The 25,856-nt window shown below is 49.1% G+C and overlaps 1 protein-coding gene across 7 annotated transcripts in view; it reads left to right on the top strand.

Moving 5' to 3' along the window:
- Mcr (macroglobulin complement-related) overlaps positions 1-25,856 on the top strand; it is a 242,829-nt gene that overhangs the window by 113,041 nt on the left and 103,932 nt on the right. For 3 of the 7 annotated variants that reach the window (XM_070530075.1, XM_070530087.1, XM_070530068.1), the window contains one exon: positions 25,116-25,202. The exons of the other annotated variants lie outside the window; for them this stretch is intronic. The gene's annotated coding sequence lies outside the window, so the exon portion shown is untranslated. The remainder of the gene's footprint in view (positions 1-25,115; positions 25,203-25,856) is intronic. 7 annotated transcript variants of the gene reach the window in all.

Below are 25,856 nucleotides of genomic sequence, written 5' to 3'. Positions count from 1 at the left end.
CCCGTACGCCGCCGGCGCACCCTCCAACATTTTCCTGCCGTTCTCCGAGGGCGCAGCGGCAGCCTGCGCGTACTTGTCGCCGCTATATGCGTACCCTCGGAGCTCGTCAGTCGAGGAGGCCTCCTTTTGTGGCGCCGGCAACGGTTCGGAGCCCGCGCCGCCGGCTGCAGCCCCGGTTACAGCCAGCTGGCACAGCTGCCGCGTGCGTTGCCGTTCTACTATGCACTCAGCTGGATGGAGAACGAGCTGCTCGCCGCATACCCGCGTGGGGGCCACTCTTCTATGCGTATGCTTTTCGCCCGCCCCGACGGACCGTTGTCCCGTCTCAAAAGGCGGCTCGTTGCCCCCCTCTTTCTACCGGACGACCCTCAACGGCGGGGTGCGAGGACTTTATACCAAAGGGGGGCCTCGCCTCTTTGTCGCATTCGCGTCCCTCCCGCTACCGACGTCGAACGACGCGTGGACAGATTGGTGACGCCGTTGAATGAGATTGTGAAACTGTGGCGGGCGCGTTGCTCGCACGCTGTAAAGAACGGCGGGTTGCACAACAAGATTGTCACCTTGCCACCCGATTACGACAAGGGGTGCAAGACGCGCACCTCCCGCTCTCCACCTCTCCGTGCTGCAGCTGCGAGGCGTTCAAAGAAGCGACCTTTGCGCTGGAACCCGCCGCCTTCCTCCAGCCCCTTCGACATGGTGACGGGACGAATTCGGTGTGTGGACAATGATTCTAGAGTTCCCCAATGCGGAGCTGATTTGACACGCCTGAAGAAGCTACCGTGGGAACGTCTTGTTTTTGTGCTTCTCACGGTTTGGAGTGGCTCGGAACAATGAGCGACGCGCGATCGACAACGTCGATTTTCCGGAACGGCACCACCTTCAACGCCGTCGCTTGGGCTTCGGAATGTGTGTGCCTTTGTGTCTGTAAACTGGTCTTCAGAGCAGCTGCGAGTTGGTGGTGTGTAAACGAACAGCCGCCGCGTCGTAGGACCAGCGGCTCGAGTGTATAAAAACTGTGGTTGGGCGATTGTTGGACGCACTTCTCCTGAGCAGTCATGTTAGACTGGTTCACTTCTCTCATGCAGTCCTGTTGGACTAATACTCTTTTTCTCAAGCAGTCATGTTAGACTGAGTTAATTTCTGTAAATAAACCCCTTTTTCCTCGTTCTCGATGAGAAGCAGTTCTTCACTTCATCAACGATCTCAGCGTAAATAAGTTGGACGACGGCATGGGCCAGCTACCTTCGAATTCATGCCGTACTCCAATCTTGGCAAAGGACCACGGACGAAGGGATTGAGCCCCCAATCCTGACAACTGGCTGACAGCGGTAGGATGGACTTTGCGACATGGTGCTGTATCTGCGGTGAGTGCTTGGTTTTTGCTTTGACTTTCTAGGCTTCATTTTGTGGTTGTTCTGTTTAGAACAGTAGGGAAGCTAGATTGTTGTGTGTTAGCTAGGTTGTGTTTTACTAGCTAGATTTAGAGAGCAGAATCAAGGCAGTAAAGCAGCAGTCATGGAATTAAGGACACTGCTGAGAGACGAGTTGTTGATTGTTGGTGAGGAACTGGGCCTAGATGTACGTAAGGAAATGCTAAAATCAGAATTATTGCATATCATTTCCGAACAGGCCAGTGAGGAAGAAATTGAACTGGGGTTTGAACTTCTGAAAAAGAGAGAAGAACGAGACAGAAAAGAAAGGGAGGAACGCGATAAAGATCGCGAGTTAAGAAAAATGCAACTTGAACTTGAAAGCAAACGTTTGGAGTTGTCTCAAGGAAGTGAAGGCGCTCTAGGACGATCAAGTGAGGCAGAATCATACCGCATGGACAGGCTATTAAAGCCATTTGAGGTCGGGACCGACATAGGCTTGTTCCTAAGCAATTTTGAAAGGACTTGCGAGAAGATGAACTTCGGCCCGAGTACATGGCCACAGCGGTTGCTGTCTATGTTGCCGTGTGAGGCGGCGGAAGTAATCGCCAGACTGAGTGTGCAGGATGCATATGATTATGCAAAAGTTAAGGCTAGTCTCCTGAAGAAATACCGCCTTTCAGCCGAAGCTTTTCGGCAAAGGTTTAGGAGCACAGGCAAGAAAGATAGCGAGGGCTATCCGGAGTTTGCATATAGCTTAAAGGCCAACCTAGTCGAGTGGCTTAAAAGCGCGGAAGCGTACGACAGCAGAGACATGATCATTGAATGCATGTGTCTAGAGCAGTTTTACAAAACCATCCCCCAAGCTGTGAAACTGTGGGTGCAAGACAGAGGTAATGTAAACACTGTGGAAAGGGCGGCTGAATTAGCCGAAGAGTACGCAACCCGTAGAAAGTTGAACGCCGAGGAGGGAAACTGGGACGGTCGAAATGGACCGCGGAAACCATTTCCGTTCAAAAAGGGTGCGCAAACTAGACGATCAGAGCCTGTAGACCTGGCGGAAAAGCCCGCAGAAAAGAGCGAGGAGAAACTTAACGGAGAAACCGCACAAAAAGAACAGAAAAGAAAATTCGAATCTGTTAGACCAATTCGCTGTTACAAATGCCACAAACTGGGACATATAGCTGTAAACTGCGAGAAGCCTAGCGTAGTTTTTTCCTACGTGGAGGAAAAAGATGAGAATATGGAACTTTTAAGTCCATATCTCCACGACCTGCAAGTTAATGGAAAACCATGCCGAGTGCTAAGAGACAGTGCCGCCACGCTGGACATTGTCCATCCGTCCTACGTGATGGTAGATGACTTCACCGGAGAAGTAGCATGGATAAAACAGGTTGTAGAAGAACACAGCGTGTGTCTGCCCATGGCCAAAGTCAAAATCAGTGGACCATTCGGGGAGCTAGAGACTGAGGCTGCAGTTTCCAAATTTTTGTCACTGCAGTATCCCTACATCTTTTCGAATCGTTCGAATCAGTTACTGCGTGACAGAGGGCTCAAACTGGGAGAGGGCATAGTACAGGCATTGACCCGAGGCCAAGCTCGTAAGATCGCGGCGCTTTCGGCTGAAAATGCTCAAGCTCCTCCAGCTGAAGCAGAAAAGGGGATAGCTTCAATACCCGAATCCGAGCTAGGCCCGAGGGACAAAAGAACAGTTGAGGAGAGCCTGCCAGTTGACCAGCTCAATGAGAGCGTAGCACTAGAGTGTCAGAGTTCTAGCCTGCAGGAAGAGCAAGCAGACGCGCTCACAAGCGAGACAGGGTCGTTGTTATCACCGGCCTCAAAGAACTTTGATCAACTCTTACGCGTGGATAGAGAGTCACTGGCAGCCGAGCAAAAGAATGATGAGAGCTTAGCTAAATTACGTGACACAGCTAAAGAAGGCATTGCTAGGCGCAACGTAACGATACATGAGAGAGGAGGTTTGTTGTATCGGCATTACAGAGATCGAAAGGGTAGGATTTTAGATCAGTTAGTCATACCTACTAAGTATAGGGAGGACCTTTTGAGTCTTTGTCATGGAAATGGGTGGTCCGGCCACCTAGGCATAAACAAATCAAAGGAAAGATTGCTTATGGAATACTACTGGCCTGGCTGTTTCAAAGATGTAGAAAACTTTGTAAGATCATGCGACGCCTGCCAGCGTTCTGGTAAACCAGGAGAGACTTGGAAAGCTCCACTGAAGGTAGTGCCCTTAATAACAGAGCCTTTCAGACGGCTTGTAATAGACACGGTAGGGCCTCTTCCAAAAACAAAATCAGGCTACAGGTACTTGTTTACCATGCTGTGTCCGGCTACCAAGTTTCCAGAAGCAATCCCTTTGAAAGAGCTCAGCTCCACTGAAGTAGTAGACGCGCTTTTGACAGTGTTTGCACGAGTTGGGTTTCCAGCCGAAATTCAGGCAGATCAAGGGTCAGTATTCACGAGCGCACTGACTTCCACATTCTTGCAAAAGTGCGGGGTAAAGTTAATACACAGTTCTGTCTATCACCCTCAGTCAAACAGTGTAGAGAGGTGGCATTCGGTGCTTAAGCGAGTTTTGCGTGCGCTCTGTTACGAGCACAAGGAGGACTGGGAGAACTGTCTGCCGGCAACTTTGTTTGCTTTGCGAACGGTTCCACATGAAGCGACAGGGTTCTCACCAGCAGAACTAGTGTATGAGAGGACACTCCGTTCTCCACTGAGAATGTTAAGAGGGATGTGGGAAGAAAGAGGGGAGATTCCGACAGTGGTTGAATACGTGCTAAAGTTACTGGAACGGCTAAGCGCAAACCAAGAACTAGTCGGAAAGAACATGGAAATAGCTCAAAAGAACGCCAAAGTCTATTACGACGAGAATGCGAGACTTCGTACGTTTAAAGTTGACTTAACGATGAAAGCGGAAAAGTGTAGGTTTGGTTGTTCGCAGGTTACTTATCTGGGCCATGTTGTCGGTCAGGACATGAGACGGCCGGCTGAGCTGAAAATAGCGACGATTGGAGATTTTTCTCAGCCGCGCACGAAAACGGACGTTCGTTCAATTTTGGGACTTGTGGGGTACTATCAACGGTACATTCCGAATTACTCGCAATTGGCAAGTCCATTAACAGACGCCCTCCGAAAGGGAGCACCGAGTAACGTACACTGGGATAAGGACAAAGAGAACGCTTTCCAAAGTTTGAAGACGCTATTGGTTTCTCGCCCTGTGCTTCGCGCGCCAGACTACACAAAGGAATTCATAGTTCAATGCGACGCAAGCGACAGAGGTATGGGCGTGGTACTTAGTCAGGTCGGCGACGATAACGAGGAGCATCCTATCCTCTACGCCAGCCGTAAACTAAATGTAAGAGAGGAAGCCTACAGCGCTTCAGAGAAGGAATGCGCTTGTTTGGTTTGGGCCGCCCAGAAGTTGTCGTGTTATTTGTACGGAGCGAAGTTCATCTTCGAGACCGACCACTGTCCTCTGACGTGGCTCAATCAAATGTCACACAAAAACGGCCGCTTGCTCCGATGGAGCCTCACTCTCCAAGAGTACAACTTCTCCGTTAGATATAAGAAGGGAAAGTTGCATAGCAATGCGGATGGTTTGAGCAGGCTAATTTGAATTCTGCGTTTGAGGGTCCCGCCTAAATTTTAGGGTTACTAGTGTTAATTTTATTAAGCGAAGAAAATCCCCTCTCATTTAGCAGGATTCCCTCCATGATTGCTGAATTTGTCAGCAGGAATTTGCTTCAGAAATTGGCATAGTGAAATGCAGCATTTTTTTTTGTTTCTGCACTTATGTTGTTGTTGTTTTTTTTTTGAAGCCTAGCGAGTCTAAAGTGAGAGCCAATGCACGTCATCTCGGCGCAGAGCCGTGTTGTGGCGTTCATTTTGCAGTTGCCTGTCCTTGTTGGATGTTTTGGGGCGGTGACATCAATGCACAAGTGGTCGCTGCGAGCCAAGACATCAATCCCCCCCCTGACCAGCAGCCGTTCTCTTCCTGCCTAGCGGTTGTCAGCGCTAGACAGTCGAGACTTTTGGGGCCATGGAGGCGCTGTAAAGAACGGCGGGTTGCACAACAAGATTGTCACCTTGCCACCCGATTACGACAAGGGGTGCAAGACGCGCACCTCCCGCTCTCCACCTCTCCGTGCTGCAGCTGCGAGGCGTTCAAAGAAGCGACCTTTGCGCTGGAACCCGCCGCCTTCCTCCAGCCCCTTCGACATGGTGACGGGACGAATTCGGTGTGTGGACAATGATTCTAGAGTTCCCCAATGCGGAGCTGATTTGACACGCCTGAAGAAGCTACCGCGGGAACGTCTTGTTTTTGTGCTTCTCACGGTTTGGAGTGGCTCGGAACAATGAGCGACGCGCGATCGACAACGTCGATTTTCCGGAACGGCACCACCTTCAACGCCGTCGCTTGGGCTTCGGAATGTGTGTGCCTTTGTGTCTGTAAACTGGTCTTCAGAGCAGCTGCGAGTTGGTGGTGTGTAAACGAACAGCCGCCGCGTCGTAGGACCAGCGGCTCGAGTGTATAAAAACTGTGGTTGGGCGATTGTTGGACGCACTTCTCCTGAGCAGTCATGTTAGACTGGTTCACTTCTCTCATGCAGTCCTGTTGGACTAATACTCTTTTTCTCAAGCAGTCATGTTAGACTGAGTTAATTTCTGTAAATAAACCCCTTTTTCCTCGTTCTCGATGAGAAGCAGTTCTTCACTTCATCAACGATCTCAGCGTAAATAAGTTGGACGACGGCATGGGCCAGCTACCTTCGAATTCATGCCGTACTCCAATCTTGGCAAAGGACCACGGACGAAGGGATTGAGCCCCCAATCCTGACAACGCTTTCTGCCCCGATCCCGCGAACATAGCGGTTGGCCGGCAGTCTGTGTGTTCGCTCTCGGAACGCGCGCGCCAACTTGCAATGTGTCTTTATTTTTTATTTTGTCTTCTTTCTTTTTTTTTTTTAAGAGGACGACGGGTGGTCAACCTGCGACTTGACGCAAATTGTTCGTGCTCTTTATATATTTCTTCTTGAACGGCTCTCGGGATGAAAGTTTGGGCTGTCACCAATTTTTTGACCAACTGTGTCTGCTTTCAGAGTTATATTTCGTGGCAATGGGTGACGGTTTCGTAGCGTGAACTGCGTCTGTTAAACCATGCTCTGCGAAGACGTTGCGAAAGAAAGTGTATGTGGTCGCGATAATTCATTCCAATGCGCGTGCGGTTTACGACGTATAATGAGAAATAGGAAGAAAAACAAAGCAGAAGTCTTTCCTGCAGAAGCAGGCGTTGCCAAGTAACGTCGTATTTATGCACGTATTAGCAAATGACAACGTTCTTCGCATGGGCTTGTTTACGTGCGTTCCAGATAGTAGAGACCAGCACGCTGCTTTATTCTATCAGAGTGGTATTCTAAGCGCGTATGGCCAGACAAACGTCTGCAGCGTTTATGAAAGCCATTCTATCTCTCTGTCTCTCTACCTCCCCTTCCCTCGGCCAAGCAAGAGACTAGCGACGCGAAGAGCGTTACGAGGCATGGCGTTAAAACTTGTCGTGGGCACCTTAGAACAGATAATCGTAAATAGCGATAACACCGGCAAACAGAAGCGCGTGACTATAGACACGTCTCCGCGGGTGTTCGTTCCGTTCCATTCACAATTGCGGGGGTGTTCCCGTTGATAGATGGACATTGTCGCACATGAACGCAGGCTGGATTGCACTCCGTCTGGAGGCGAAAACAATCATAGGTTGCTTTCTCGTACCGCTTTATACGCTATTTGCCGCTCCGTTCTCTTATTTGCCCACTGATTAACAGTAGCATGCGCTGCGTCATGAGAACGCGATCTCGTGTTACCTTCTCCTTAAGTCACTGTTCATTTTTTATTCAGCTTTATTATTAATGAGATGCCGCGCCTTGCTTGTTTTAAGCCTCACAGCATGGATTGCCGCTGAATAAGCCGTTATAGGGTTTCAAAGGTTTTTATTGGGCGAATGCTGATTTTCACCAGTTTTCTGCGAATGAGATGTAACGTGGTGTAACGTAATGAGATGTAACGCTGCTTGTAGCACATGAGTTCCCTTTTTGGAGGCGCTTTTCTAGCAGTTGCGCGATCGTCGGAAACATGATAGCGACGTTTCTTGACACTGCCCTTAACTTTCTTATTATCACGTCGGCTATTTGTTGACTGAAACATTTGTCGAGTATTTTTAATAGTTTCTTTTAACTAGGCGCAGTTAAAGAAGTGTTTTCTACTAGACATGCACGGCAGGCGGCAAAAGGCTCGTTCCATACGTTCAGTAATGGTATCGGATTTTTTTCAGCATATGCGCTCATGCTTCATCCGTCAGGCACGATAGAATAACGACTTAATTGATGACTCGAGTTTTACACTTAGACTGCCGTGAAAATGGTGCTCAAACTTTTTTTTTTTCCTGGAAAAAAATGAAGCTCTTCATAATAACCATTCTGATTGCAATGTCTATGTTACCCCCCACTAACGTAATTCTGATTCCGTGTTCTCAAAAGCCGTGCCTATATCCTCTCTATCCTTTCTGTCTATCCTCTATACATGTCTGGCATCATCCTCTTTAAGTCGATCAGCACATTAAAGCACCCGTCTTTCGCTCCCCTCCACCCCATGCCGAGTAACGGGCAAGGATGTTACGCAGAGCCGAATTCAAGATGCTTTGCGTTTGGTAGCGCTTTTTGCAGTTGGCAGACTGCTTTCGCTAACAGTACGTCCAAAAGCACGATCCTATGGAACCTACTCTCACGATCATTTCTAGCGTGTAAGCAGATCACGGTTTTGGCGCGTAAAACCGGAAAATGTTCTTTTTTTTTTACAGTTTCATTTTTCGAATCCGGGTTCAGTTCATCTATTTGTTGAAATTTGGTGGAAACAACGCAAATCTGTTTCAACAGGCTCCGTTCTTCCCTGCCTTAATAGAATTTGTCGTGCAGAACGGAATGCTCATCAGTAACACTGGTGCAGACGTACGCACACGTGTATACATGTACACATGTATTCAGTTTTGAAGCGGTGGTTTTACGTGTTCTTATGCGTTTCCCGAAGGATGAACAATTTCTTTTTCTTGGCTGTCACTGCCGGAAACATAGCGAAAAATGTTGTCTCCATGCGGAGACGCTGTGATCGAAAGGGCTCCAAGGAAGAGGGGAAAGAAGGCGTCCCTCAAAGGTGTCGCTGTCCCACTGAGGGCCGGCTTTGGCGCGAACCAAGCGTAACTCGGCGACCAGGGGCGTTGTGCGACCCGAACTTTCCTTCTTTTTGCGTCGTTTCCCTCTTCACGAAATGGTCCTTCCTGTTCAGAAGCGTGACGTCGCTGTGTGCTGCCGTCGTGCACCCATGTCTTCGCGGTGATTCCCATTGTCCGGCTTGGCGTAATGGAAGAAAGGAAGAAAAAGAAAACTGCAGTAACGCTCTACATCGTGTTATCACTTTTTTGGTGGCTTTCGGCGCCGCCGCGGAAAGCGCGACAGCGAATCGCCTCTTAGCTCGAGGGTAATGGCCTTTCTGGTCCCCGTAGCGTTTATATAATAGTAGCACCAGTGGGCACTATAGAAGTATCACCTGAGCCAGGATGCGATCACTGAAGCATCGGATTGGTTTGGCAACGCTTTCGCAGTTTCTTTCACGTATGTACACTTAGGAGTGATGGGAACAAGGAATACCTCATTAGTGTCTAAGCGTACAGCGATGATGTCTCGTTTGCTAGTTTGCCGCTGATGTGTGAATATGTTGAATATGTACGTAGTTTCTGATGAAACAGTAGGCTCCTAAAAAAAGAAAAAAAAAACTTCAATTTTTGTCATAACCCTAAAGTTAAAATTCTTGGGTATAGTGTGCCAAAAAAACAACAAAAAAAAACACGGTCCTATTACGAAGCACGGCATGTGGGGAAGGGGGGCGGCGAGGAGGGGAGGCCTCCAGAATAATTTTCACCATGTGGGGTTCTTTAACCTGCACCGAGTGCGCTGTATACGGGCATTTTTGCATTTCGGGCCAGTCAAAATGCCCTGCCGTTGCATGATTCGATCCCGCGACCTCGTGCACACTTAGGAGCGCAACGCATAGCTGCTAAGCCACCACGGTGGGTCATCTGTCAAGTCTCTGCAGCTCTCATATTGAAAAGTTTGTATTCCCTCTCGTATTGCTTGTGGCTGGCGTAGGAAGCTTCAAAGCACGTGAGCGAATCTATAGACTTCCTGGTTGGGTTTTACGGCTCCCACGGAACTGTCGGTGCTTCAGGACTCTATGCACTTCAGAAGTGCACCAGGACCACTGCAGAACTTTAGGGCACAGCCAAATTTCTTCTTATCCGCAGAAGTAGCTGCTCATGCCAATTTGGACACATGCACTGACTGAGGGCGTGCGGTTCACGATTGTGCAGAAGGTCGCCAATCCTGAGCGCACGCTGTGACCAGGCTTCGCGCTGCCCAGCACGTATTTCTTTAATTTGCCCTGTCAGTCGCGCCACCTTGCGCTATTACCATAGCTACTATATGGACACTCCAGGCGGATTCCTGCCGTCCCCGTGATGTTCCGTATAAAGTTCAAGGGCGATAACATCGCCCTTGAAGTTTATACGGAACATCTTAACCGCGTGTTTCCGAAATTATACCTTGATGCCAAATGTAAGTTATGTGATGATTGAGGAGCCGCCCTAGAGGATATACTCTGGGATTGTGCAATAGTTCAGAGGAGAATTGCACCCCTCCCCCCCCCCCCGGATGAACTAGAGGTGCGGTGGAGAGCCGCACTGATTAGCTAAGATCTTCAGGGCCAACTTTGGGCCATCCAGCAAACCCGGGAGGCTACCGAAGGACAGGGCCTCTCTGCTGCCCCCGGCGCGGCCTGGACCCAGGCCATCAGTCGCAGGATAATTAAGTTGTCACACACACACACACACACCATCGCCGCCGCGTGCCGTATTGCAAGGGTGCGCCGATGATGTCGGCTCAATCTCGCACGCGCAAGGGAGGGAAGCGGGGAGGCGCAGTCTTTTGTCGCGCGCAAGGCACCGGGTGCGGGTGGGGGATGCCTCCCCGGCCGCTGCTGTGTATGGCGCGGTTGCGGGCCCTATCTTGCAAGCGATCTGCGATTGTGTAGAGTGCCCAGGAATGCCGGGGGCTCACAGCTTCGTGTGCGCTATGTTCACGCCGCTTAGTTCGCGTTGAAGCGAGAGGCACCACGAAGATCAATTCGCACGCTGCTGCTGCCGCGCTTCCTCACGCCAGAGTTTTGACAGCGAGCTTTCCGCAGTCATCGAGTGATATGGGTTTATCTTTTCTTGTGGGAGCGTGACACCATACTTGTTAATTTAGTTAGTATGCCTGTGTTGACGCGTTTATACGGCCGATAAAACTACTATCCTTACTTCGTATGGCTGTCTACTAACATTCTATTGCAATCGATGCTTCACCTTTCAGGCGAAACTGCGACTTTTTTTAACACAAACACATTCCAACCTATAGTGATTAACAGTGACCGAACAAGGAAAGCCTCGATTTGCCTAAAGTCAGCGTTATAGACAACGGAACTTGTGTTCGTCAGCGCTTTTCTGTATTTTTCTTTTCAAGCATCGACGTTTTCGCTAAATCACTTGCGTAGAGCGGTATACCTTAAACTGGAAACGCGTTTACCCGAGGCATAAGTGTCGACTTGGGGATAGTAGAGAGAGATAAACTGCCGCGAACCTATATTGCTGTTACTTCAAACCGTCTTGAAAAATGAATTCCTAAATTGACGCCCTTATCCACCGAACGGTATGTTTGCGCGATTCTATTTCTTAGAGGTTACACCCGTAAAATGGCTTAACGAAGAGCGTAGCAGATTCCACTTGACTTCTTTTTAAAGAGGAAAGATATTGCGCTCATAAGCCTTTGTAGTCTTTGTGCTATAAATGCTCGAGATTGGGATATCGCGAAATTCACTGAAGACAGCCCCGTTATGTGGCCGCGGCCGCCTTTCCATTTCCATAGTGGACAAAAAAATTTTGTATTTTTCGTTTTAGGGAAATAAGTACAGAATAGTGCTTCCGGGTTCTAAAAGTGCAATGGACGTAAATTCTCTGCACAAATAAAGGTGGCTACCCAGTCCGCTTGCTCGATGTTATCACTGATAAGATTTCTGGGAAACGCCCAAGTATACGGGCACCGGGAGGCGCAGTGTCTCTCTGCGAGCTTGCAACAGGCCAATGGGCGCGTTTTTCGACTCTGCAACATCAACAGTCCAAAGCTGTACACATGGAACAAACAAATTTGTCATCCATTCGGTTTTCACTTGTCTAAAGGGTTGCTATCGAGTAACATGGCGTCTGTTTTTGTTCGCCGACTAGTCAGTGAAGCAGATTCAAATTATAGGTCTATAAATGCTCAAGAAAGGGTAAATTTTGTCGCGCGGTGCAGTCAACCTAAAATAATTCCCAGGCGTCGTTCTCCATACGGGGCGTGTGGAACGATAGCGAGCCGTGACAGCAGCCGAGGGATATCGTCGCAACAAGAGGACTTGCTGGCGGCGTCACTGTCAGCTTGAAGTGCGTAATCGGCCACACTTGTGCAAGAATTACTGGGAGGGAGCCAGGAGGATTCGCATGCTCCGTGGTGTGTGCTGTTTAATCTCCGCACGAGAGGCGAAGTTTTTTCAAGCCGTTTCTCAAACAACGTTGCAGCGCAGTCCTCGTTCGCTTGCGCAACATTGTATGCTACGGGAGCATGCAGGAACCGGCGTGACCTATAAATTTGAGCGTTTGTTAACGAAGGAGAAGTATAGTTGGCGGGAATAACACCGTTTATTTTTCTGCCTCTACTTATATTAACAATGTGACGGATGTTTCCCCTCCGCATTTCTTCTTTTTAAGCGAGCGAGAATACTGCTGTGAATGGCCTGTGTTTCCCGCGTATGCAGGATTTTAGTTTCGGTATGTGAGAATAGACACGTTGAAAATGCTGTAGTGTTTTAGAATATAACGTTACCGTTCTACCGTTACCGTTACTTCGCCTACTTCTGTCGATTGGCGCTCGCGCAGTCACAAAATGGCTTTACAATAATGCATGTGCAACCAAACGTAAACACATTATGTAGGTAACGAAATAGCGTCCTCCTCACTGCGCGTGCCCCGAATGTTATTGAGTTTCTGTGGTTTACGTGCGCTATGTTAACGTACGTTGTTTGGCGAGTTCAATGGTGAATTCCAATGGCGGATTCGGAGCACTTCCGGTAGTATAGCTTTCCTGCTCCTTGCGGAGCAAGTCTTCCACTGGGAGATTGCGAGTGCCCCCCCCGTATCATTCATTGGCGGTTTGGGAACAGCTCCGCCACTAGATCCACTTCACGGAGCAGCGCTCTCTGTTGCGCGATAATTGACGGAGTCGGCCTGAAGTCGCTTGATGTCAGGCCACCCACAGCCAGCGTATACCGCTATGGCGCTCGCTCCCGCTCCCGTGAATCGCGGTCTCTCGGAAGCAATGAGGGGTGCTTCGCATCGTCTTACTGCTTGCGGAGTGCGATGGTTCATCTGGTTCTAATTTCGAATCGACCAGCGGGCACTGAAGCGACGAAGAAGCTTCGGAAGCTAGTGTATTCAAGCAAGCCTTCGACATCATGTTTCGGCGGCCGGCCAAGAGACCGAAAGTTGCGCGTTTTGTCAACGACGTCGTTCACCAGTATTCGGATGGAGAGTTAAACAACGGCTCCTTTTCGGAAGTCCGCATTTTAACATCAGAGCCTTTACTTTTGTTGATGAAATGCAGTTCCGAAGGCACTTCAGTCTGTGTCGATGTGTTGCCACCAATTTGATCGCGGGCTTCGCTGCGTTTCCGATTTTTCCGACATACAACCACGGCGGACAAGAGAAGCAGACTTACAATTGGTGTGACTTCTATTAGAGCCAGTAGGCTAAAAAGAAACACGGAACTTTTAAACACAACACGTTCGCGCGCGAGTTCAAGCCGGAAACGACGAAGAACGCGAGGAATGCTGGTCGCTTTCGGAAGCCAATGTGCGCTAGCGCTCCCTGCCACTTGCTCTGGCGGCAGTGCCGGTGTTTCAATCGCAGATATCATTCTGTTGCCCTCCGCCGTAGCGGAGTGAACCGGCGCAGAGATTCGGGCGCTACGAGTTTCCTATTGAAATTCACTATAACGTTCGTAATGTTTACGGACGCTAAGAAATAGCGTTGTCGAACTTGGCGGCATCCAGGCTTCCGCTTCAGCGTGAATTCTCGTCATGGCTACGCTCTCAATCACGTTGATCGCTAGTAACTTTTCGAATGAGCTTTCGCTTTCTCTAAACTCGCCTGAAGCGTTAGCTATGAGCGCGTAGCGCGTCCAATTTCTGAGATCGTTCTGCTATTCTGGCGCCCGTAGGCCTAACGAGACGCGTTCGCATAGCAGCAACAAGATTATAGGAGGACGGTTGCTAATTGGTTGTCTTGGCTTGGATACGTTTGGCACGAGGCACCAGATGGCGCCGTCTGTTATATCGTCTTCCTTGCGTTTGCATTCCTGTGCGGTAAACTAAAGGTCTTGACAGGACGCGGACCGTCACGTTCGGCAAAGGCACTTATATTTAACGTGCATAAGGCGACAGATGTTATTCGGAAACTGTCTATTGTATCTGGAAACAAGCGAACTGTATACGTTAACGTTACAATAGGCACATTTTATCGCTATTACAACTCGTGATGTTGAGCTAAGCTAAATGTTTGTTTGCACGCCTTCTCATTTAATGGCCAAGTCAGCGTCCCCAAACCCTGACTACAGTGTGATGATTTGCTCTGCACAAAGCGTTTATCATTGTGTGTATCACCTGCGAAGCAAATCCCGTCTTGTAGCTACGATTATCGGTCCAGGCAGCTAGGCAATGTGTTCCGGAACGTTTGCCATATATATCATATATGTGAATGACTTCTCTAGATACGGCTTGCGTATGCGACTTTGTTACCGTGCGTGTAAGTGTATACGTAGCGAGCTCGGATGTTTAATCTTAGCTTATTAACCGATCTGCTTTCATTCATTTTCCCTCGCATTGGCATAGCGGGCTGTGGCACTCTACAGCGGTGCTCGAGGTCGCGAGTTCAAAACCTCGTTCACGGTGGCTTCATACAACCACCTAAGCAAGTCACTGCAGAAGCGCTTGTGCCGCATGGTTTCGGCGCACGTTTAGAAATACCCAATTGGTGAGAATCAATATGCAGCCCTCCACTTTCTATGAGGCGTCTCTCGTTGTCGAGGTGCAACAATGAAAAATGAAATTAGTGATTTAGTTTTTCGTCCCACACTCATTTAGTGCTAGCCGGTCCATTAGCATATTTTCATAAAGCGTCTCTTGTGCAGTCGCTCTACACATTTTTGACGTCGGTGAACGCTTCAGAGCAAGCGGGAGCACAATTGGAAAGATGAAACATAGCGAAGAGTTAATCGGGTAGGCTCTTTTTTGAGTGTACCCGTATAACGGCTAAGGCTGTGCTGTATATTGCGTCTCGTAGCCCCGTGTCGTGCCGTGTGTGTCGGCTGCATGTTTGCGGGCGGCGCCATTAATAGCTATAGTTGGCGGGCGGTTGGCGCGTCGGTCCCCGGGGCCTTGCTCAAACCGTCTGTGCTGTCGCGTGCCCCCCTCCGTCTCTCGCGTATACACCGGTGAATAGGAATGCGCTTCCCGGTGCGAATGCTTCGCTGTGAGGATGCAAGGAAAATAAAGTAAGTTGTGAGCGAGCCGGTTGGCCGGGGAGGAGAGAAGACCTGGCGAGAGCCCGCGCTGCTGTTCGTAGGCGGAGGGCAGGAGGAAAACGCCGGGCATAGTCGCGCCGAGCTTGGTTGGCATGAAATACGCCCGCGTATGAAACGGCGTCTTGTCACTGCATTCGTCTTCGTCGTATCCGCTACGAGACGTCGGGTAGAGGGCCTCCGGAGGGCAGGACGGCGATAAAACCGCGAAAAAGAAGGCGCGCAAGAGGGAGAAAGAGGAAGGCGGCTGGGACGACGGCGTCTATTTCAGGAAAGCAGCTGCGCGAACGGCGCGGGCCTTGGAATCGACATGCAGATGCGGGTGAAGTTTAGGTGAAGTTGCTTATAGGAGCGCCCCGCGATCGGTGGGGGGTGGTGGCGCGGTGTGCCTCCCCTCTGTGTCACGTCGCGCGTTTGGCGGCAATCACGACGACTGCGATAGGACGCGAGAGTTCGGACTTTTCTGCGACACAGCTAATAAGTGAACCAACGAGGGTTACCTCATCCACGACCCGCATGTTGGATTTGCTGCTAACTACATCCCCAAATATTGTTTCAGGTATCACCTACATGCCAGAAATTTGTGATCATTGCCTAATAATTGTTACGTTCAGTTTACCCGCTCTCACTTCAGGTAATAAGTAAAAAACAATATATAATTACGCGAAAGCCAATTTTCCGGCAATGAATAATGACCTCGAGGAATTTATCAATAACTTTTTGGCCAGCTTCAACAAATGTTCTGTTGAAAAAAATTGGTGCACTTTCAAGGACCAGCCTCATGATTTACTACACACATACATTAAAAAAAAAACATCACCGCAAATCCTCATTCCCCATGGTTTAATCAGACTATAAAACGACTTGCACATAAGAAGCGTCGACTATTTCACAAAGCGAAATCGTCTGGAAGGCCTGAAGCTTGGTCAAGACATCGGGAACATGTTGGTGTTTATAAGAGAGCCCTTAAAGAAGCTAACAACAAGTTTCATAACGTCAATTTACCGTCAATGCTAACTAATAACAAAAAAAAAGAATTCTGGAGCATAGTAAACCAGACAGACAAATTGCCGTTATGTCTTCAAGATTCTGAATTAACTCTGATTGTACCCAGCCAGTGTGCCAACCTGCTAAATGAAACATTCGGACAAGCCTTTTCTTACGTTAGTAACACGTGCTTGCCGGATTACCGTTGTGAAATTAAGTTTCCGATGGATTGTTTGAATAATCGATCGTCTGAAAGTGTCTTCCTCTTCTGGACCTGATAACATTAACTCTAAAATATTTTTAACAATTGTAAAGTTTACGCAGCTATCATTTTATGTAAATTTTTGAACAATCGCTAGATGCCGGTGTTCTACCCGAGGTCTGGCTGATCGGTAAGGTGGTTCCACTTCACAAATCTGGAGATGAGCACGTAGCCGTGAATTATCGAACAATAACTTTGACCACCATACCTAGCAAGATCACGGTACATATCATAGTTTCACAGCTAACAAGTTTCCTGGAATCATCTTTTTTCACACCCGTTCAACATGGATTTAGAAAGTTATTTTCGTATGAAACAAGCTATTAACATTCACCAATGATGTACACTCCATTTTATACAAAGGCTCAGAAGTATATTGTATTTATTTAGACTTTAGCAAAGCTTTTGTCAAAGAGGCCCACAACTTGCTTCTTTTAAAATTAAGTGCACTGAATATTCATCCAAAAATACTAACCTGGATTGAATACAAGGATCGGTACTAGACCCACTCCTATACCTTATTTATATTAATGACCTGCCTAGTAACGTAAACTCTTAAATTAAACATTTTACCGATAATTATGTAATATACCGTGAAGTTAAAACTGCTAATGATTCCGAGTTACTACAGGTTGACCTCAACAACGTATCCGATTGGTGCACTAAATGGAATATGAGCCTTAACACAACTAATGCAAAGTAATGCGCTTTTCACGTCGAGCTGCGTCAGTTCCTCCCAATTATACTATTAACAGTACTACACTATTACTTGTTACCTCTTACAAGCATCTCGGCATCTTGTTAACGCCTAATTTTTTCTGGATCAAACATGTAACGTGCATTATCTCTAATGCTAACCGCATGCTAGGCTATCAGAAACGAAATTTTAACGCTGCAACGCCCTCTGTTAAGCTTCTTCTTTACACCTCCCTGGTCCGATCAAAACTCGAGTATGCTGCGCCAATTTGAGATCGACAGACTAAATTACTAACAGAAGCATTAGAAGCCGTCCGAAACCGTGCAGCCCGCTTGATTCTTCGAATTATAAACGTCTATCCAGTGTAACCATTATGAAAAATAACTTATCGCTACCACCACTTGCCTTGCGCCGAGAGATATCTCGTCTGTGTCTGTTTTTCAAAATTTTCAAACACAGCATCGGAGTGGAACCACCTGCCAACATCATTGGCGCTGGCTAACACTTTCGAAGAATTAAAAAAGAACTGTTAGAGAATCTGTATTCTGTTAGCTAAATTGTGTATTGAAGTTTTTGTTTCTTTTGTTGTGATAAACGTCGATATTACCATGTGTTATGCATTGTTGCTTCAGTATCTTTGTAACTAGTTTTACACAATTCATTGTTCGTTCGTAACGTATACCGATTCGTTTTCATGTCGTTATTTGTATATCTTTGAGTTTGTTTATGCACGTGTTTCGAAGTTTTATATTCCTCTTTTTTTGTACTGTACCACTCTCCTCAATAATGTCCTTGTGGCCACGAGGCTACCTGGAATAAATAAATAAATAAATAAATAAATAAATAAATAAATAAATAAATAAATTGTCAAGAGGCGTTATAGTTCAATTGATAAAACGCTCAGGTAGCAGAGCACCGCAGCGAGAGAACAAAGAGCTTCGACCACACAGGCGCAAGGCTTCCAGCCACTCGTTGTCGTCGTCTTTCTCGAAACAGTGCCTGCTGCTCGTTCTTCTCCAGCAAAAAATAAATAAACATACCTATACCGCATTTAGTGGTGCTGATATAAACGACGACCAGCCTGTTACAAACTGGTTTAACCCTCTTTCATATGAATTGGTTGTAACGCGAAAGTGAAACATGTATTCTAACGAGCAGTGGGCAATTTTGTTGCACGTTCACAGATACACCAGTCTCTATGTGTGCGCCGCAATCTTTTATTAGTTACAGTTTTGCTCAAAAGGCATCGATCCTAAGCCCGCGAGGCCTCTTCTGCTGTCTAGCGTAAACAGCACCCCGGAAGCTACCAGGCGTCTTTAGGTTTTCCAACCGTCCCGAATTTAGCTGGACAGTCCCGACTTTTGAGTAATATGTCCCGTGTCCCGACTTGGCCCTGTCGGGATGGCCGAATATCCCGGCTTTTGCTTTCTTTCTTTAACTGGATAACAGTGAATAGACCGAATTTCGTTTTTATAATACTGAACAGCTCGTGAGCACATTGTTCTTTTTTCGTGTTCATGAAGGTGGTTTTGTTTTTAACGTGATTCTAGTTCTGTTAAAGGCCCTAATCGTTCACAGTAGCCCTATCCGTATAGTAGCCGTGTTACTCAGGCAGCTAAGCTGCCTCTTTATTGATGTAACTCGCGATACGGTAGGATAAAAAAAAAAAAAGAGTTCCACTTTGTTGCACGTACAGACTGGCGGCTTCTGGCACTGACAGGGTCGGTTATCACCAGCCGACCCCTTCGTTCTCATTGCAACAAGTATAAGTCTCGTTACGCGAATTCCAGAAAATTTGTGTTATGGTGATGATGATAATCTTGTAGTATTTAGTGGCGCAAGGGCCAGCTATGGTCAGCCGATCATATTAACGCACGGTGTGAAGCAGTTTTCGCTTTTTGACTGGAAAGTCGCTTTTCACCTTTGTTCAGTGACTGCAGGAGGATCAGGCGCCAACAAAGGCGCCGCGCTGAGAGTGGCGCTTTTGTTGACGCTGATGCGCGCATACCTGTGCTCAAGCGTAACTGGCAAACAAGCTGATAAGTGCACGTTGTGCCGTTGGCCAGCTGGTATGGTGCCTATGTTGTACTCGATGCAAGAGACACGAGCATGCTTTATTTTGCCTTATTTTCCGGCGTTTTCTCTCTCTCTCTATCTCTTTAGAATTAGTTAATCGGTACGTCGTCTATGAAATCTGCAGCCAGCAGTCAAGCTGCGTGCCTTTTGCGGAATGCCACTGCGAAAAGCGTACATCAGTGATCCCCACCTTTGTTTTCTTCGGAGTTGAATGAATGATCGTTTTCCTACTGCTGTGCTGTAGGACTGTCGTCTCTATTTTTTTTTCTTCCCTTTTTTTCTTGTTCCTCCCCGCCTGCGTTCGCAGTTCAGAGCAGAGGAGGGCGATTAGTGGCACGCAGCGAGCGCATTGAATTGCGTCAACCGTTGCGTGCCATATCTATGTTTCACCGGGCGACGATGTCGACGGCCTTTCCTTCTGGCAGGCGGCGGCACGGTAGGGGCGGCTGCTACGCGTTGTCGCTGACGTCGCACAATTGCTGCGGCTGTCTGTGTTCGCCCGCAGTAATCGCCGCAGCTGTGCCGCCAGCCTCTCTCTATGTGTTTCCTTGTTTTCGCTGCCGTTCGGAGTACCCTCGCGCGACCGTCCCGCCCCGGCGTGCGCTGCCCGTGGAAAAGGAAGGGGAGTTGACCCCCTCCCCCCAAGCCTGTTTTCTTCCGGGGCCTCTTTTCTTCCCGGGTGCCGGTGCAGGGAGCGTCCCTTTCCGGGCTAATTTGGGCTCCCGCGTAATTAGCGCTACACGTGGTGCAGATTGGGACCCGCGGTCGGTCGCCGCCACGCGGCTGGCACGCGTCTCGCCCAACTCCCGCCGCTCCCTACTGTTGCCGCTGCTGCGACGAAGGGAGCGGGCAGCGGTCCATCTCTGCGGTGGCGCCCCGCTTGCCGTCCGCTTCGCGCGAGATGCTCCTCGCACGCAGGCAGGCCAGCCCCGGTTCGCTTAAGAATGCCCACCGATTTCCTGTGGCTGCGCTCTGTTCCTCGTCCGTCGGCTTGCTGCCGTGCGGCCGGCAAAGCGCTTATTGTGGCGCGAGCGACCCAGCTTGCCCGTGTCGGTCCCGGGTTTAATTAAGCGAAAACTTAGTGGACATGCGCCAGAGTTTTTGTTGCGCGTAATGGCCCCGCCGTTTGATGTGACGTGGCGAAGGAAGCCTGCGGGGAGACGCGGCGTATTCGTGCTTTTCTTTCCCTTGCTTCCATGCGCTGCGTCTCTGTAGCGCAACTGAAATTGTTCTTTCAAGCTTTGCTTCACTCTCTATCCAAGCGTCTGTCGTTTGTCAGAATTAACGCGGGCGCACCTTTACCGCAACGCCCGCAGACTTACCGCGAATCGCTTAGTTTTTTTATCTGAAATTAAATAAGTTTGAAACACCGAATTTAAATGGTGATATTATGATGGCACATTCCCCCTCTCTCTCTCTCTCTCTCTCTCTCTCTCTCTGTACCTGTGTGCACACGGCAGGTTGGATCTGTGTGAAGCGAAGCGTCCATGAAGTTTATTGTCATCTATGCAACGCGTCTCAAGTAACGTTTGTGTATGGACTGCACGGCTGACAAGGTATGCCGGAATGCAAACTGCACTTAATATGCGAATGTACACCGTGAGACGTCGACGCGTTGACGTCACGACGACGACGACGATGTTTCATGTTAGTAGAGGTAAGAATGGTCAAGAGAGGCCTAATCAGAGAGAAGTACGATGCGAAATACAGTGGTAAGCGTCTCCTGTTTCATCGGCGTTGGTACCAGAGGAGTGTGCGCCTGAGTTTATGGTTAGAGCATCCGGCTGTTCAGTTCGGAGACCGGGGTGCATCATCGGACGCCCATTTTTTTTTTTTTTTCTGTGCGAGAGCTATTCGGCACGTAAGCAGCAGCAGCCACGATCTGCAAAGGCCAGGAGGGTTTGCAAAGATAGTTACGCTTTAAAGCAGGGTTTGATCCCGGATTGGGCTGCGTGCCAATCCAGCGCGTTATCGCGTGCCAGCTGTTTCAAACGTAGCGCACGAAGCCGCATCCGCATAGAAGCGGATAATGCTCGTGTCATCTGCGTCGCATAGTGTGTAAAAATGGGAAACATGTAAACTGTGAAGAAGAGGTCGCCGGCGCACAACCCTCACATCTTGTGCGACGCGTTGTTTCTACGAACAGTGCACGCGTGTGTCGTCGACTAGCCATATGCTTCCGGCCATTTTTATTGTCGAAAAGAAACTGCTCGTTTAGAAGGCAACTTAAAACGCGACGAAGCCTACGATAGTGGAGAAATGTCAGTGCCGTTCAGCTTGTGTACATATCACTGTCTGTTGTCGACTGCTAATGACTTGTGCAGCTTGTTCATTTATGGACGGGCGTTTTTCGTGTGAAAGGAAAACGAAGAAAGATATGCAATAGGAACTGAACTCCACGTTGGCTGTACAATGCACTTTCCCTGGCTGCTCTTTGCTGCTCGGACGCCTTGGCGTAGCAGGACGCAGACTGTTTATCGCTTCATCAAGAAATTCTCATGATAACTGCTGCCTAGATGTTAATGTTGCTGTTTTTTTCTTCTTTTTTTTTTACGCTATGAAACGATTATGAATGCGTACGATGTAACGTACTGGTGGGATGCATAAAAAAAAGCGTCTTTTTCGTTATAAACGAGCCTGGAGAAAGGCTTATCGAATTTGTTTCAAGTGGGATTTCTAAAACGGAGTGTTTACTTGCTGCTTTTGTGTTAGATTTCTACCCCTTTTTGCATATGTAACGTGCCCAACACCCGGTTTCGAACTACATTTCTGCCTCAACTAGGAAAGCGGCCGTCGTTGTTTATACTTGCAAGTATGTTTCGTGTAGAGAGCTGTACCACAAACAATATGTAATGGCGATAAAGATGCCCCATCCTATTTCTGTAACCATGGGAGCACTTGTAGTTTTGCGTGCGAATGCGAGACATATAGGTTGTCGTAGCTGCTTTACCGCAATAGGCCTCATGTTGCGGCGAAGCATGCTTTAAGAGTACCGCTGTTTAGCTTGAGAATGGCGCCTCGGGGAAAAAAAAAGAAAAAAAAAGGCAGTCTTTTAAGGAAACGCAACGAGATTGAGGTGATTATCCAATTTTCACTGTTATCTGATCGTGCGTTAAGTCGACTACGCTATGTGTTGCTTTTGTACGGCTTTCTCATTTTCCCCATTTATCCTTCACTCGCGCAAGCCAGCACCTAATAGCAGTTTACCAACCACGCGCTTATATGAAGAGTCGTTGGGGCTGAGTCGCGTGGAAAATTTACAGCTTTTTTTTTTCTGCGCGCTTTCGTATTGAACAGTTTCTCTAGTGCGCTTTGTAGCTGTCCCACACTTTGCCTGCAGCGCCGCCGGCCTGTTGCTGTCTTTCGAAGCAGTGTATCCGAGACGAGAGAGAGAGTAATGATGATGATGATGATGATGATGCATAGAAAGGCAGGGAGGTTAACCAGACGTAGTTCCGGTTGGCTCCCCTGCACGGGGGAAGGGTTAAGGGGGATAAAAAGAAAGCGGAAGGGGGAGCTAGACGAGTTTCTGTGCTACTCTATGTGGGCAACACTCTGGGCATGACGACCAGGCAGAAGGGCGCACAAAATACTGTAATATGCTACTACACTAACAAAATTGCGAGGCTAAGAAAGTCGTAACTGTTTTGCGTTCGTGCTTGAAACAGAAACTTTAGAGAGCGCTTTGTTTGTGTGTTGTGGTAAAAGTGACATGCGACCTGCCACTGCGCCTGGTGATTTCTTCAGATTTCCGCAATATTGTTGAAGTGCTCAGCAAAGTATGGGAGGGGGCTTGCAACGACCGCCGTCGAGTTCTACACCCAAACTCGTAATGCTTTTCTGGCACGTAGGTTAAGCCTGAGCTTATGCGCAAACGCGTTCGCCCAGTGTCATTGTCGTGGTCGAGTGAGTTCGCCACAGCGTAAGCGCCGTCATTTCACGTTCACATTTAAGAGGTGTGGTTGTGCGCCAAATGAGAGCCCACCCAAAAGCCACTTTGGTGTTCTAGCGCACGAGCCCGGAGGAGAGATAAATTGAGCTGGCTCTCGTTATGCCCCCCACGCATTTTGCACGCATCTGTGTAACTGCCTCTAGGGCATCCGACCGAAGAACGCATTTCTTAGCTGCGTTATATCGGTGACGCTACTGGGCGCTATGCTCGGGTGCGTTTCGTGTAGTGTAACCCATCGATAGGTCATCGACATTTCAGTTCGGTTTCAGGTCGGCCTTCATTGCAGTCGATGTGTCAAGTGCCACCGCCAGCGTTGTTTTTATGGGCGTCGTGTTTCGGACCGCTGCGCTGGGCGAACGCCCTCGGTGTGGCTTTATTCTACTGCACGGCTTTTTACCGCGAGCTTCTGCTATGCAGTCGTTTCCTCCGATTGGCTGATCTGTTCCGGTTCGCTTCGGATGCGACCGGATATCGATCGCGCTAGCGTACTTCCGCTCATCCTTCCGTTTCCGTTCCGGAAGTGCTGTGGCTACGTGCCGGTTCGCCTTAACGCCGACGCAGCTTCCTCCGCCCCTGACGTCTGTGTCATTCGTTTCTGCTGTTTTTGTTGTGCGCATGCGTGCGTGCCTGCGTGTGTTTCGCCGCTCGTTTATCGTAAACAAGAAAAACAAGAAAAATGCAACCTGCCGAGTAATATGCTACGTAAAGTATAATAAAGCACACATTTGTGTACTTTTTTTATCGACTGGAAAGAACTAAGCATGTAAGGCACTAATGAGATGATGAGCAGGCAGCCGTCGGAAACATAGCTGCGTAATTGTATTGACGTCACAGTCGAAATACGTGTCGCGAGGTGAACTGCGAACTAATTCAGGAGCATAATAGGCAAGTTGTACTTCGCAAAATCTTCTTTCTCTCTCGCTTTTCCTGTAAAGCTGATGGTTGCAATCCCTACTGCAGAAACTAATGCGGCACGTAGCGGTGCTCACTTCTGTCGGCCCGTCATGCTTTTCGCGTATGCCAAATTCCTCGCAGGAAATAAAAAAGGCGTCGATAAAAAGAGAGGCAAGCGCCCGATGTGTTCTTCACTGCGGAAGCATTGCGCTGTGTGTGCCCTCCGTAGGGCAACGTGCTCTCGCTGCGTACTCTCCTGCCCGTGGTGATTGTGCCGGCGGCTGCCTTCTTGCGAATCCAGTTGGCGCATGTGTCGCGTGATCTGTCGAGGATTCCTTTCGAATAGTCGGGCGCCCCCGCCGTCGAAGCGATGATGCGCTTCGCGCCTCCCGGAATGCACGCGTCCTGGGCTCGCTGGAGTAAGATGGAAAAGGCATAATAAAATAACATTCGAGAGAGCCTCGCCGAAAACGCAGAGAAAGCGTATGCCCGGGATTCCTTCGGCGCGCACCGATCAGATAGTCCTCGTCGCCTCGCCGTTCATTTCACTTGCGCCTCGTGTCGCTGCTGTTGTGCACGCGTCGTTGGTGATGTATACGCGCGCGCTGCTGCTTTTAAACTGCGCGCACACATGGGCGCGTCGCCACCCCCGCGTCTTCGAGTCGGGCAGTGCCGGAGCGGGATTGAAATGGCTATTCTCGGCTCTGCGCCGTCGAGCGGGGCCGAATGCGCGCCCAGTTGACGCGGCGTCGCGGAGACCATTGTCAACTGTCGCGTGACTTGGCGGTGCGGCTCCTCAGCGCTTGAAGCTTGGGGCCTTGAACTTCTTCCCGCCGTCCTCGTTCGTTCTTTCTTCTTGCGCGTCTTTTGCAGCACACGAATGATGGAGCGGGAAAGAACGCAGCGCGTTCGTGCAGCGATGTGTTCCAAGTCGGCGATTTGGCAGGCTGAGCCACGCTTGCAACTCATTAGTGCGTGATTGTGCGTCGACGCAGAAAATTCCGTGACATTGTGCCGTACATATGACGCTTCTCTCTGCAGCTGCAATCGCTAGGTTGGCGTAAATGTGTGGTCTCATCGTTATTCTCATAGTTGTTCGTGCTTCCAGGAAACGAGCGTGCCGATTCGAGGGGACTTTCGAATACCAGTTCACTGCTCATGCGCGAGCGAAGAGTGCACGAAAAGAAACTATAAGGTAAAGCTTTTTTTTTTCTTTCGCTGCTTTTTTTTAGAGGGTCCAAATGCCGAACAAAATAGAATGTAACTTGTCAGTTGTTTCGTCATCGATACTTGCCAAACTACTGCGTCTCCACTATTCTACTGTTCATTCTTTTCTGGTTCATGATACTCTCGACCCGAGACCCAAGTTTCCAAGTTGCTGCTATCCCAACGGAGGTGTCGGTGCTTTCTGGGCCTCGGTGAGGATGGGTAGTCCCCAACCCCGGCGGCCGCGGGAGGAGGCCTGTTCGCTGCATCGATTAGACTTTTGCTCTTGATCAACTCGGCCAAGTGTGCGTATGTGTGCGCACACAACAGGGTCCAAGGAAGGCGTGCCGCGGGCGCCCGTAGGCAACGCATCGTCACGGCAGCGTATAGGCTCTCATTAAATGGTCCGCTGCCGCCGTCCGCGCGGGTCCGCAAATCGATGGCACGGTGCGCTCGCGCGCGTCTTCTCGCCGCAGGATAACGGATAATGAAACGGTGCGCGGTCGACGTCTCGGCCTCGGTGCATGGCCGCGGACGCCTTATCGCGCGCTTTGCGCCCCGCGCTCGAGGAGGGCGTCTTGGGCCGGCTCCATTTTTCTCCGATCGCTTTATCGGTCGCCAAGTTTCGTCAAGTGCCAGATTG

This window comes from Dermacentor albipictus, chromosome 1 (assembly GCF_038994185.2).
Source record: "Dermacentor albipictus isolate Rhodes 1998 colony chromosome 1, USDA_Dalb.pri_finalv2, whole genome shotgun sequence".
Taxonomy (NCBI): Eukaryota; Metazoa; Arthropoda; class Arachnida; order Ixodida; family Ixodidae; genus Dermacentor; species Dermacentor albipictus.
Note: the sequence above shows the minus strand (reverse complement) of the source record. Positions and strands in the feature narration are given on the sequence as shown.